Raw genomic sequence first — 11,384 nt, 5'->3', positions numbered from 1 at the left:
GCTAATTATCGCCTTCGACGGCAAACTTGGCTTTTATCGCCCCTGGAGGTGATTGGAGCGCTAAATCAGGTGCTTCACACCTGTCTTAAGGCACAAAGGTCGAGGAGCGAGGCGCTACCTCAGAGCGCTGGCGAAGCTCATGTGATGTCAGTCAGCAATGGAACACAGACACACTGGCGCCGGCCGGTTCTTAAAGGGGAGGGTCGATCTTGCTCTCCATCCACATCCTGCTCATTGCAGCCTTGAATCTTGGCCTGGAGAGACCTGTACATCAAATCTGCTGGAAAGAACAAAGGAGACACCCAGGGAAAGAACTCAGAGTGCAGCCCCCACAGTCTCTTCTAAATCGATACAAGGAAGGGCAAATCAAAATGAACCTGCAAAGTACTGCTCAGTACCCAAAACTCCTTCACACAGCGTTGAATCTCTCCAGAAGTCTCTCTCTCTCTCTCTCAGAATGCGTGGTGCAAAAATGTCACCAACAAAAAAAGGCAGGAAGCGGTCACCTTTAAATAACGCTCCCCCAGTCCCTTTCTGACTGCAAAACGCTCCCCTCAACCTGTCGTTGCTAGCGGCAGGTGGTAAGGCAGGGGGCACCACTCAATATCCGGTCCGGGGCGCTATCGGGGCGTTGCACACTCGACTGACGTCACGATCTGCCGGCGCAGGAGATCGTGGCGGTAGTGTTTAGCGCTGCCACAAAATGTCTAGTCAATTTCGTGAGCAGTGCAAACATCGCCGTGCACGGGTGCTAGTAGCTTTGCGCCCCATTAGCGCCCTCTTAAGGCGCTAACGGGAGGCGCAAACCAACTGAATTTTTCCCCCTAAATGTTGTAAATGGGAATGGCAGAAGCATCAACAGCTGCCGCCTGAAAAAATAGGGGCCGAGGTTATGATCTGAAATTGTTGAACTCGATGTTGAGTCCACAAGGCTGTAAAGTGCCTAATCGGAAAGATGAGGTGCTGTTCCTCGAGCTGACACTGAGCTTCGTTGGAACAGTGTAAGAGGCCGAGGATGGTGAGGTCAGAGTGGGAGTGGAGCGGAGAATTAAAGTGAGAGGCGACCGGAAGCTCGGGGTCACCCTTACGGACTGAACGGAGGTGTTACGCAAAGCGGTCGCCCAACCTACGTTTGGTCTCCCCAATGTAGGGAGACCGCACCGTGAGCAGTGAATACAGTATATTAAATTGCGAGAAGTACAAGTAAATCGCTGTTTCACCTGGAAGGGGTGTTTGGGGCCCTGGACAGTGGGAAGGGAGGAGGTAAAAGGGCAGGTGTTGCATCTCCTGCACTTGCACAGGAAGGTATCGTGGGGAGGGGAAGGGGTGTTGGCGGTGATTGAGGAGTGGACCAGGGTGTTGCGGAGGGAGCGGTCCCTTCGGAATGCTGAAAGGGGAGGGGAAGATGTGTTTGGTGGTGGGATCATGCTGGAGGTGGTGGAAATGGCGGAGGATGATCCGTTGAATGTGGAGGCTGGTGGGGTGAAAGGTGAGGACAAGGGGAACCCTATCGAGGTTCTGGGAGGGAGGGGAAGGGGTGAGAGCAGAAATGCGGGAAATGGAATGGACACGTTCGAGGGCCATGTCAACCACGATAGAGGGGAATCCTCTGTTGAGGAAAAAGGAAGACATATCGGAAGCACTAGTATGGAAGGAGGCATTGTCAGAACAGATGCGGCGGAGATGGAGAAACTGGAAGAATGGAATATAATCCTTACAGGAAGTAGGGTGGGAGGAAGTGTAGTTCAGGTAGCTGTGGGAGTCAGTGGGCTTATAGTGGATGTTTGTCAATAACCTATCCCCAGAGATGGAGACAGAGAAGTCGAGGAAGGGAAGGGAAGAGTCGGAGATGGACCATGTGAAGGCGAGGGAAGGGTGGAAATTGGAAGCAAAGTGAATGAAGTTTTCTAGTTCAGGGCGAGAGCAGGAAATGGCACCAATACAGTCATCAATGTACCGGAAAAAGAGGTGAGGGAGGGGACCCGAGTAGGATTGGAACAAAGAATGTTCCACATATCCCACGAAAAGACAAGCATAGCTGGGACCCATGCGGGTCCCCATAGCAACACCTTTAATTTGGAAGAAGTGATTGGAGTCAAAGGAGAAGTTGTTCAATGTGAGAACAAGTTCAGCCAGGCGGAGGAGGGTGGTGGTGGATGGGGACTGGTTGGGCCTCTGTTCAAGGAAGAAGCGGAGCGTCCTCAGGCCATCCTGGTGGGGGATGGGGGTGTAGAGGGATTGGACGTCCATGGTGAAAAGGAGGCGGTTGGGGTCAGGAAACTGGAAACTGTTAAAGTGGTGGAGGGCGTTGGAAAAGTCGCAAATGTAAGTGGGAAGATACTGAGCAAGGAAAGAAAAAATAGAGTTGAGATAGGAAGAAATCAGTTCCATGGGGCAAGAACAGACTGAAATGATGGGTCTACCAGGCAGTCCTCTTTGTGGATCTTGGGAGGAGGTAGAAGCGGGGCTGTGCGGAGTTGGGGAACTATAAGGTTGACAGTCATGGAGGGAAGATCTCCAGAGGAATGAGGTCAGTGACAATCTTGGAAATGGTGGCTTGATGTTCGGTAGTGGGGTCATGGTCCAGGGGGAGGTAGGAGGAGGTGTCAGAGAGTTGGCGTTCAGCCTCCGCACGGTAGAGGTCGGTTCGCCAAACACTTGGTGGCAAAAACAGGAAGGCAGATTATTATCTGAACGGCAATAGATTGGGAGAAGGGGAAGTGCAACGAGACCTGGGTGTCCTTGTGCACCAGTCGCTGAAGGTAAGCATGCAGGTGCAGCAGGCAGTTAAGAAGGCAAATGGTATGTTGGCCTTCGTAGCGAGAGGGTTTGAGTACAGGAACAAGGATGTCTTGCTGCAGTTGTACAGGGCCTTGGTGAGGCCACACCTTGAGTATTGTATGCAGTTTTGGTCGCCTTATCTGAGGAAGGATGTTCTTGCCATGGAAGGAGTCCAGCGAAGATTCACCAGACTGATACCCGGGATGGCAGGAATGACGTATGAGAAGAGATTGGGTCGATTGGGCTTATACTCACTGGAGTTTAGGAGAATGAGAGGGGATCTCATTGAAACTTATAAAATTCTAACAGGACTAGACAGACTAGATGCAGGAAGGATGTTCCCGATGGCAGGGGAGTCCAGAACCAGGGGTCACAGTCTAAGGATAAGGGGTAAGCCATTTAGGACAGAGATGAGGAGGAATTTCTTCACCCAGAGAGTGGTGAATCTGTGGAATTCTCTACCACAGAAGGCAGTGGAGGCCAATTCATTAAATATATTCAAGAAGGAGTTAGATATATTTCTTAAGGCTAAAGGGATCAAGGAATATGGGGAGAAGGCAGGGACAGGGTACTGAATTTGGATGATCAGCCATGATCTCATTGAATGGCGGAGCAGGCTCGAGGGGCCGAATTGCCTACTCCTGCTCCTATCTTCTATATTTCTACAACAACAGCACCACCCTTGTCAGCAGGTTTAATGACAATGTTAGGGTTGGATCGGAGAGAACTGGGTGCTGCAAGTTCAGAGGGAGGTAGGTTGGAGTGAGTGAGGGGAGCAGAGAAATTGAGACGGCCGATGTCATGCCGGCAGTTTGCAATGAAAAGATCTAGAGAGGGTAAGAGGCCAGGGGGAGGGGTCCACGTAGAATGAGAATTCTGAAAACAGGAGAAAGGGTCAGCTGTGCGGGGGGAAGACTCCTGGCCAAAGGAGTGGGCACGGAGACGAAGGCGATGGAAAAAGTGCTCAGTATCATGCCGAGCTCGAAATTCATTTAGATGGGGGCGTAAGGGGATGAAGCTCAGGCCTTTGCTGAGGACTGATCATTCGTGGTCAGAGAGGGGAAGGTCAGAGGGGATAGTGAAAACACGGCAGGGGGTGAGATTGGGAGAATGGATGGGGTCAGATGAAAGGGAAGGGGAAGAAGGCTCCGGAGGGACGTTGGTGTCCAAGATTTGTTGAAGCTTGCGACCCTTGACACCTGAAAGGAAGGAAAAAAAGTTTGTTGTTGAAGCGCCGGAAGAGGCGAAGGATGAAATGGAACTGCGGACCCGGATAGCTTTGAGATAGAGTGAGTCGGTGCTGCTGAAGAGAGAGGTCGAGAGTGTTCATGTGGCGGCGCATGGCGTTGAGCGTGGTTCTCAGGGTTCGGCGAGAGCAGTAGCTCGAGGAACGCTGAATATCTTGGAGATATTTGTAATCCTGGGTGGATCCGAAACACGAAGGGTGGAATTTCAGTTGGAATCCACATGGAATAAGTCGGAACCGGAGACAGTTGCTGAGGAAAGAGATATGGTTGTGAAACCAAGTATTGGCAGATACCTGATCAAACACGAGAAGGGAAACTGAAAGCGATGAAGATCAACAAGGTTGAAGAGACGAACGGAAATCCCGTTGGAGAGAAGAGCAGAACTTCTTCAAGGTGAGCATTCCTGGAAGAAAACCGGCAGTGAACCAAACACTAATACAAAAGCAAAATACTGCGGATGCTGGAAATCTGAAATAACAACAGAAAATGCTGGAAACACTCAGCAGGTCAGGTACCATCCGTGGAGAGAACTCTGCAAGCTCCCACAAACAGCAATCTGATAATAGCTAGATAATCTGTTATTAGTGATGTTGATTGAGGGATAAATATTGGCCAGGACACCGGGGAGAACTCCCCTGCTCCTCTTCGAAATAGTGCCGTGGGATCTTTTACATCCACCTGAGAGAGCAGACGGGACCTCGGTTTAATGTCTCATCCAACAGACAGCACCTCTGACAATGCAGCACTCCCTCAGCACTGTATTGGAGTGTCAGCCTAGATTTTTATGCTCAAGCCTCTGGAGTGGGACTTGAACCCACAACCTTCTGACTTAGAGGCAAAAATGCTACCCACTGAGCCACTGGCACACTAGTCACTCGGCAGTAGTCATTATCCAAGTTTTAAAGTGTAAGAGCAGGATGGCTCATTCAGAGGCAAGGGAATTATTTCACTCATACTATGAGCACAGAATCAGAGGACAGGAATGTAAATTAACAAGCCTTAAGTTGACTGGAGATTAGGAAGTGCTTTTACCTAATGTGTCCCAGTGTCCCAGATAAAGCAGCTAATTCTGTGTTCAGTTGTAACTTTAAGAAACGACTAGATAAATATCTGGTAATCATTATGATTGAAGGTTAAAGAAAGAAAGACTTGCATTTCTACAGCACCTTTCATGACCTCAGGACGTCCCAAAGCGCTTTACAGCCAATGAAGTACTTTTTGAAGTGTAGTCACTGTTGTAATGTAGGAAACGCGGCAGCCAATTTGCACACAGCAAGCTCCCACAAACAGCAATGTGATAATGACTAGATAATATGTTTTTTGTGATGTTAATCGAGGGATAAATATTGGCCCCAGGACACCGGGGAGAACTCCCCTGCTCTTCTTCAAAATAGTGCCGTGGGATCTTTTATGTCCACCTGAGATGGCAGACGGGGCCTCAGTTTAACATCTCATTTGAAAGGCAGCACCTCTGACAGTGCAGCGCTCCCTCAGTACTGCCCCTCCGACAGTGCAGCGCTCCCTCAGTACTGCCCCTCTGACAGTGCAGCACTCCCTCAGTACTGCCCCTCCGACAGTGCGGCGCTCCCTCAGTACTGCCCCTCCGACAGTGCGGCGCTCCCTCAGTACTGCCCCTCCGACAGTGCGGCGCTCCCTCAGTACTGCACTGGAGTGTCAGCCTAGATTTTTGTGCTCAAGTCTCTGGTTATAAGGGTAAGTGCAGATAAAGATAATTAAAGGTTCTGTGGAACATAATGGTTCATGGGACAATGGAAATGTCATTTCAAGGAAGGGAAATGATCTAAAGAAAGTCTAATGTATAATGAGGGGTGCAAAGTTAGATCGGCATTTTGGACTTTTGTTCATTTACTTTTGATGGACAGAGAGAATCTGCAGTGAAGCCTCTGATAGAATTAATTGCACATGAACTGTGGAAGGAAAGTGTTTGCTGGGCTTTTCTTACTAAACATTTTCTTAAATTAGTTTCTTCAGATAAGTGGATTGAAAAAGTACTGGGAAAACTGCTTCCTCCATACAGATACTAATTTTACCAGAACTAGCTAAAAGGGGAAATTACAAGGGCACAGGAGAGGTAGGCCATTCAGGTATCTGTTATTTGTACACTGTATATTATATTTAGCATTTCTGTTTGCCTTGTTTGGGGCTATAGATAGCACTGATGTGTTGCTACTGGGACGGCAGAATGTAAGGCCATCACTTCTGCTAACCTCAACTCCTAAGCAAGGTTTATATTTCTTCAAACCCTGTTCCCAGCAGCAGCAACTTGAACAGCACTTGGGTAATTCCCAGTTTTATATTTCTATTTTTTTTTGTGATTTCCAGGGCTGCAGATGTTCCTTGTGGGTTAGTTACTGGTACAGTTCCCCCGCTACTTTACTGACACCAACAATACACATTTATCATAACTACAGAAAACCATCCCTTGGTGAACCAATGAGATAGTTTCACCGGCCATCTGTATGGGCTCTCTAATTGAGAAAAGCATTTTAGTGCCAGGTAGTAGTAAATTATGGGTAGTTGTTTGGACTACTGGATACTGGGGATGGCGTTGATATAGGCCAAAGTAATTTCACTTAGTCTCCCTGTAGCCATCAGAAAGAGGAGATTTAATTCTATGGGGTAGAAAGTCACCTTGGGCAGCAGCACAAAATGGGCGGAAGCCCATCAGCCGCCTGTTATAAACCCGTCAGATGTTCAGCTCCATTGAAGCGAATGGAAGTGAGTGACAGTCGGACTTATAACAGGCGTCCAAGGCAAATCTCTACCCCCATCCGTCTTGTCTGGATTTGAGTCCAGCTACTAAAGGAACAAGTGTTCCAATCCTCTGTGCTGCCTATTTCCCAGTGCAGTAGTTGCTGCTTCATTGCAGGGTACAGTAGCATAGTGGTTAGGTTACTGGACTAGTAATCCAGAGGCATGGACTAATGATCCGGGCAGTACATAAGCTCACAACCCCACCACGGCAATTGGGGAACTGAAATTCAATTAAATAAATCTGGAATTTTAAAAGAACTAGCATCAGTCATGGTGACCATGTCGTAAAAACCCATCTGGTTCACTAATGTCCTTTAGGGAAGGAAGTCCGCCGCCCTTACCCGGTCTGGCTTATATGTGACTCCAGACCCACAGCAATGTGGTTGACTGTTAACTCTCCTCTGAAATGGCCCAGCGAGACACTTAATAAGAACATAAGAAGTAGGAGCAGGAGTAGGCCATACGGCCCCTCGAGCCTGCTCCGCCATTCAATAGGATCATGGCTGATCCGAACCTAGACTCATGTCCACTTCCCTGCCCTCTCCCCGTAACCCCTAATTCCCTTATCAGCTAGGAAACTGTCTATCTCCGTTTTAAATTTATTTAATGTCACAGCTTCCACAGCTCTCTGAGGTAGCAAATTCAATAGATTTACTACCCTCTGAGTGAAGAAGTTTCTCCTCATCTCAGTTTTGAAACGGCAGCCCCTTATTCTAAGATTATGCCCCCTAGTTCTAGTCTCACCCATCAGTGGAAACATCCTCCCCGCATCCACCCGATCAAGCCCCCTCACAATCTTATATGTTTCGATAAGATCACCTCTCATTCTTCTGAACTCCAATGAGTAGAGGCCCAACCTACTCAACCTTTCCTCATAAGTCAACCCCCTCATCTCTGGAATCAACCGAGTGAACCTTCTCTGAACTACCTTGAGAGCAAGTATATCTTTTCTTAAATATGGAAACCAAAACTGTACGCAATATTCCAGGTGTGGCCTCACCAGTACCCTGTATAACTGAAGCAAGACTTCCCTGCTTTTATACTCCATCCCCTTTGCAATAAAAACCAAGATTCCATTGGCCTTCCTGATCACCTGCTGTACCTGCATACTAACCTTCTGTGTTTCATGCACCAGGACCCCCAGATCCCTTTGTACCGTAGCACTTTGCAGTTTCTCTCCATTTAGATAATAACTTGCTCTTTGATTTTTCTGCCAAAGTGCATAACCTCACACTTTCCAACATTATATTCCATCTGCCAAATTTCTGCCCACTCACTTAGCCTGTCTATGTCCTTTTGCAGGTTTTTTATGTCCTCCTCACTGCTTTCCCTCCCATCTTTGTATCGTCGGCAAACTTGGATACGTTGCACTTGGTCCCCTTCTCCAAATCGTTAATATAGATTGTAAAGAGTTGGGGTCCCAGCACTGACCCCTGCGGAACACCACTAGTTACTGATTGCCAACCCGAGAATGAACCATTTATCCCAACTCTCTGTTTTCTGTTAGATAGCCAATCTTCCACCCATGCCAGTATATTACCCCCAATCCCATGATTTTTTATCTTGTGCAGTAATCTTTTGTGTGGCACCTTGTCAAATGCCTTTTGGAAGTCCAAATACACCACATCCACTGGTTCCCCTTTATCCATCCTGTTTGTTACATCCTCAAAGAATTCGAGCAAATTTGTCAAACATGACTTACCCTTCATAAAACCATGTTGACTCTGTCCGATTAAATTATGCTTATCCAAATGTCCTGTTACTGCTTCCTTAATAATGGACTCTAACATTTTACCAACCACAAATGTTAGGCTAACTGGTCTATAGTTTCCAGCCTTTTGTCTACCTCCCTTTTTAAATAAGGGCGTTACATTAGCAGTTTTCCAATCTGCTGGGACCTTTCCTGAATCCGGGGAGTTTTGGAAACTTACCACCAATGCATCCGCAATCCCTACCGCTACTTCTCTCAAGACCCTAGGATGTAAGCCATCAGGTCCAGGGGATTTATCCGCCTTAAGTCCCATTATCTTACTGAGTACCATCTCCTTAGTGATTTTAATCGTGTTTAGCTCCTCCCCCCATATAGCCCCCTGTTTGTCCAGTGTTGGGATATTTTTAGTGTCCTCTACTGTAAAGAGTGATACAAAATATTTGTTCAGCGTTTCTGCCAACTCCATGTTCCCCACCACTAATTTCCCGGTCTCGTCCTCTAAGGGACCAACATTCACTTTAGCCACCCTTTTTCTTTTTATATAACTGTAGAAACTTTTGCTATCTGTTTTTATATTTTTTGCTAGTTTACTTTCATAATCTATCTTCCCTTTCTTAATTAATCTTTTAGTTATTCTTTGCTGGTTTTTAAATGCTTCCCAATCTTCTATCCTCCCACTAGGTTTGGCTACTTTATATGCCCTTGTATTATATTATATTATATTTTTCTTGAAAGTTGTGAAATATCTCCTTGAATGTACACCACTGCTCATGTACCGTTTTACACCTTAATCTATTTTCCCAGTCCACTTTAGTCAACTCTGTTCTCATACCTTCATAGTCTCCTTTATTTAAGCTTAGTACGCTGGTTTGACATCCAACTCTCTCACCCTCCAACTGAATTTGGAATTCAACCATGTTATGATCATTCATTCCAAGGGGATCCTTTACTAGGACATTTTTTATTAATCCTGTCTCATTACACAGGACCAGATCTAAGATTGCCTGCCCCCTGGTTGGTTCAGTAACATACTGCTCAAGGAACCCGTCCCTAATGCACTCTATGAACTCTTCCTCAAGGCTGCCCTGCCCAATTTGATTTGTCCAATCAATATGAAAGTTAAAATCTCCCATGATTATAGCTGTTCCCTTATTACAAGCCCCAACTATTTCCTGATTTATACTCCAACCAATAGAGTTGCAACTGTTAGGAGGCCTATAGACTATGCCCACTAGTGACTTTTTCCCCTTATTATTCCTTATCTCCACCCAAACCGTTTCACTATCCTGATCCTTTGACCCAATATCATTTCTCACTATTGCAGTGATTCCATCCTTTATTAACACAGCCACCCCACCTCCCTTACCTTCCTGTCTGCCCTTCCTAATAGTCAAATACCCCTGGATGTTTAGTTCCCAGTCATGGTCACCCTGCAGCCATGTCTCCGTAATGGCCAGCAGATCATACCCATGTGTAGTTATTTGTACCGTCAATACTTCTATTTTGTTACGAATGCTGCGTGCATTCAGATAAAGAACTTTTAAATATGTTTTGTGACAATTTTTTCCTGCTTTTACCCCCTTTACTACTTTACCTTTACCTTTATATATTCTGTCCCTTCCTGACACGCTCTGGTTTTTAATTCCCCCAGAGCTACCTTGCTCTATTGCCTTCTCCGCTGACATTTTTATTTTTCGCGCTCTTGAAACCTCCCCCCCACTAATTAGTTTAAAGCCCTCTCTACAGCCCTAGTTATCCGATTCACCAGGATTCTAGTCCCAGCACTGGCCAAGTGAAGTCCGTCCCAACGGAACAGCTCTCTCCTGTCCGAGTGCCAGTGTCCCAAGAAGCAAAACCCATTTCTCCCACACCAGTCTTTGAGCCACGCATTTAACTCTCTGATTTTACTTACCCTAGCCAAATTTGCTCGTGGCTCAGGTAGTAATCCAGAGATTATTACCCTTGTGGTTCTGCTTTTTAATTTGGCCCCTAGCTGCTCATACTCCCTCAGCAGAACCTCTTTCCTTGTCCTATCCATGTCGTTGGTACCAACATGGCTCACCACCACCATCTTGAGGGCAAATAGGGATGGGCAATAAATGTTGGCCTTGCTGGCGATGCCCACATCCCAGGAACAAATTTTAAAAATGCATATGGTTTATTGTTTTAAAGTAAAATGACAACTTCTGTTGCCTACTGCCCTTGTGAGAATTTTGGTAACGTTATCCCATGATGGCAAAATTAACCTCCTTACTCACATCATCTGTGCAGTGTTACTTGGAAATTACTTGCAATAATATATCAGAACACATTACAAAGAGTATACAGTGCAGGTGTGGTTATTACAAACTTTCTGGGGCAGGCAAATATTTGTGATTCAGCATCATGATCAAAGCTATCATAATATATGTGGTAAAGTCACACTACATTGCTTTAAAGCATTGCACTCACTTACACTGCTTACAGCTGCCAAGAAGAGACGACATGGGTGAGGTTTATAGGGTGAGGCTCCCAGCACGAAGCCTTGCTCAATGGCAGCATGGATCATTGGTTGATGCAGCCCAGTATCTCTAATTCACAGAAACCCATGATTGTCTGGTGACTAATTTGCATCTTCAGAACACTAGGAGCACTGCAAATTCAGCCAATGATGTTCAGACTTGATTCCATTCCACGATCGGTGCTTCTGTTGAGCAAGGCTCCAGACCTCACAAAATGTAGCCTTTAATTCTACCAGTCTTAGTCGGGTCTTCTAACACAGAAACATAGAAACATAGAAGATAGGAGCAGGAGTAGGCCATTCGGCCCCTCGAGCCTGCTCCGCCATTCAATGAGATCATGGCTGATCATCCAAATTCAGTACCCTGTCC

The sequence above is a fragment of the Somniosus microcephalus genome, chromosome 20 (assembly GCF_052327205.1).
Source record: "Somniosus microcephalus isolate GS21.2 chromosome 20, FLI_Smic_1.0, whole genome shotgun sequence".
Lineage (NCBI taxonomy): Eukaryota > Metazoa > Chordata > Chondrichthyes > Squaliformes > Somniosidae > Somniosus > Somniosus microcephalus.
This window is presented reverse-complemented; position numbering follows the sequence as displayed.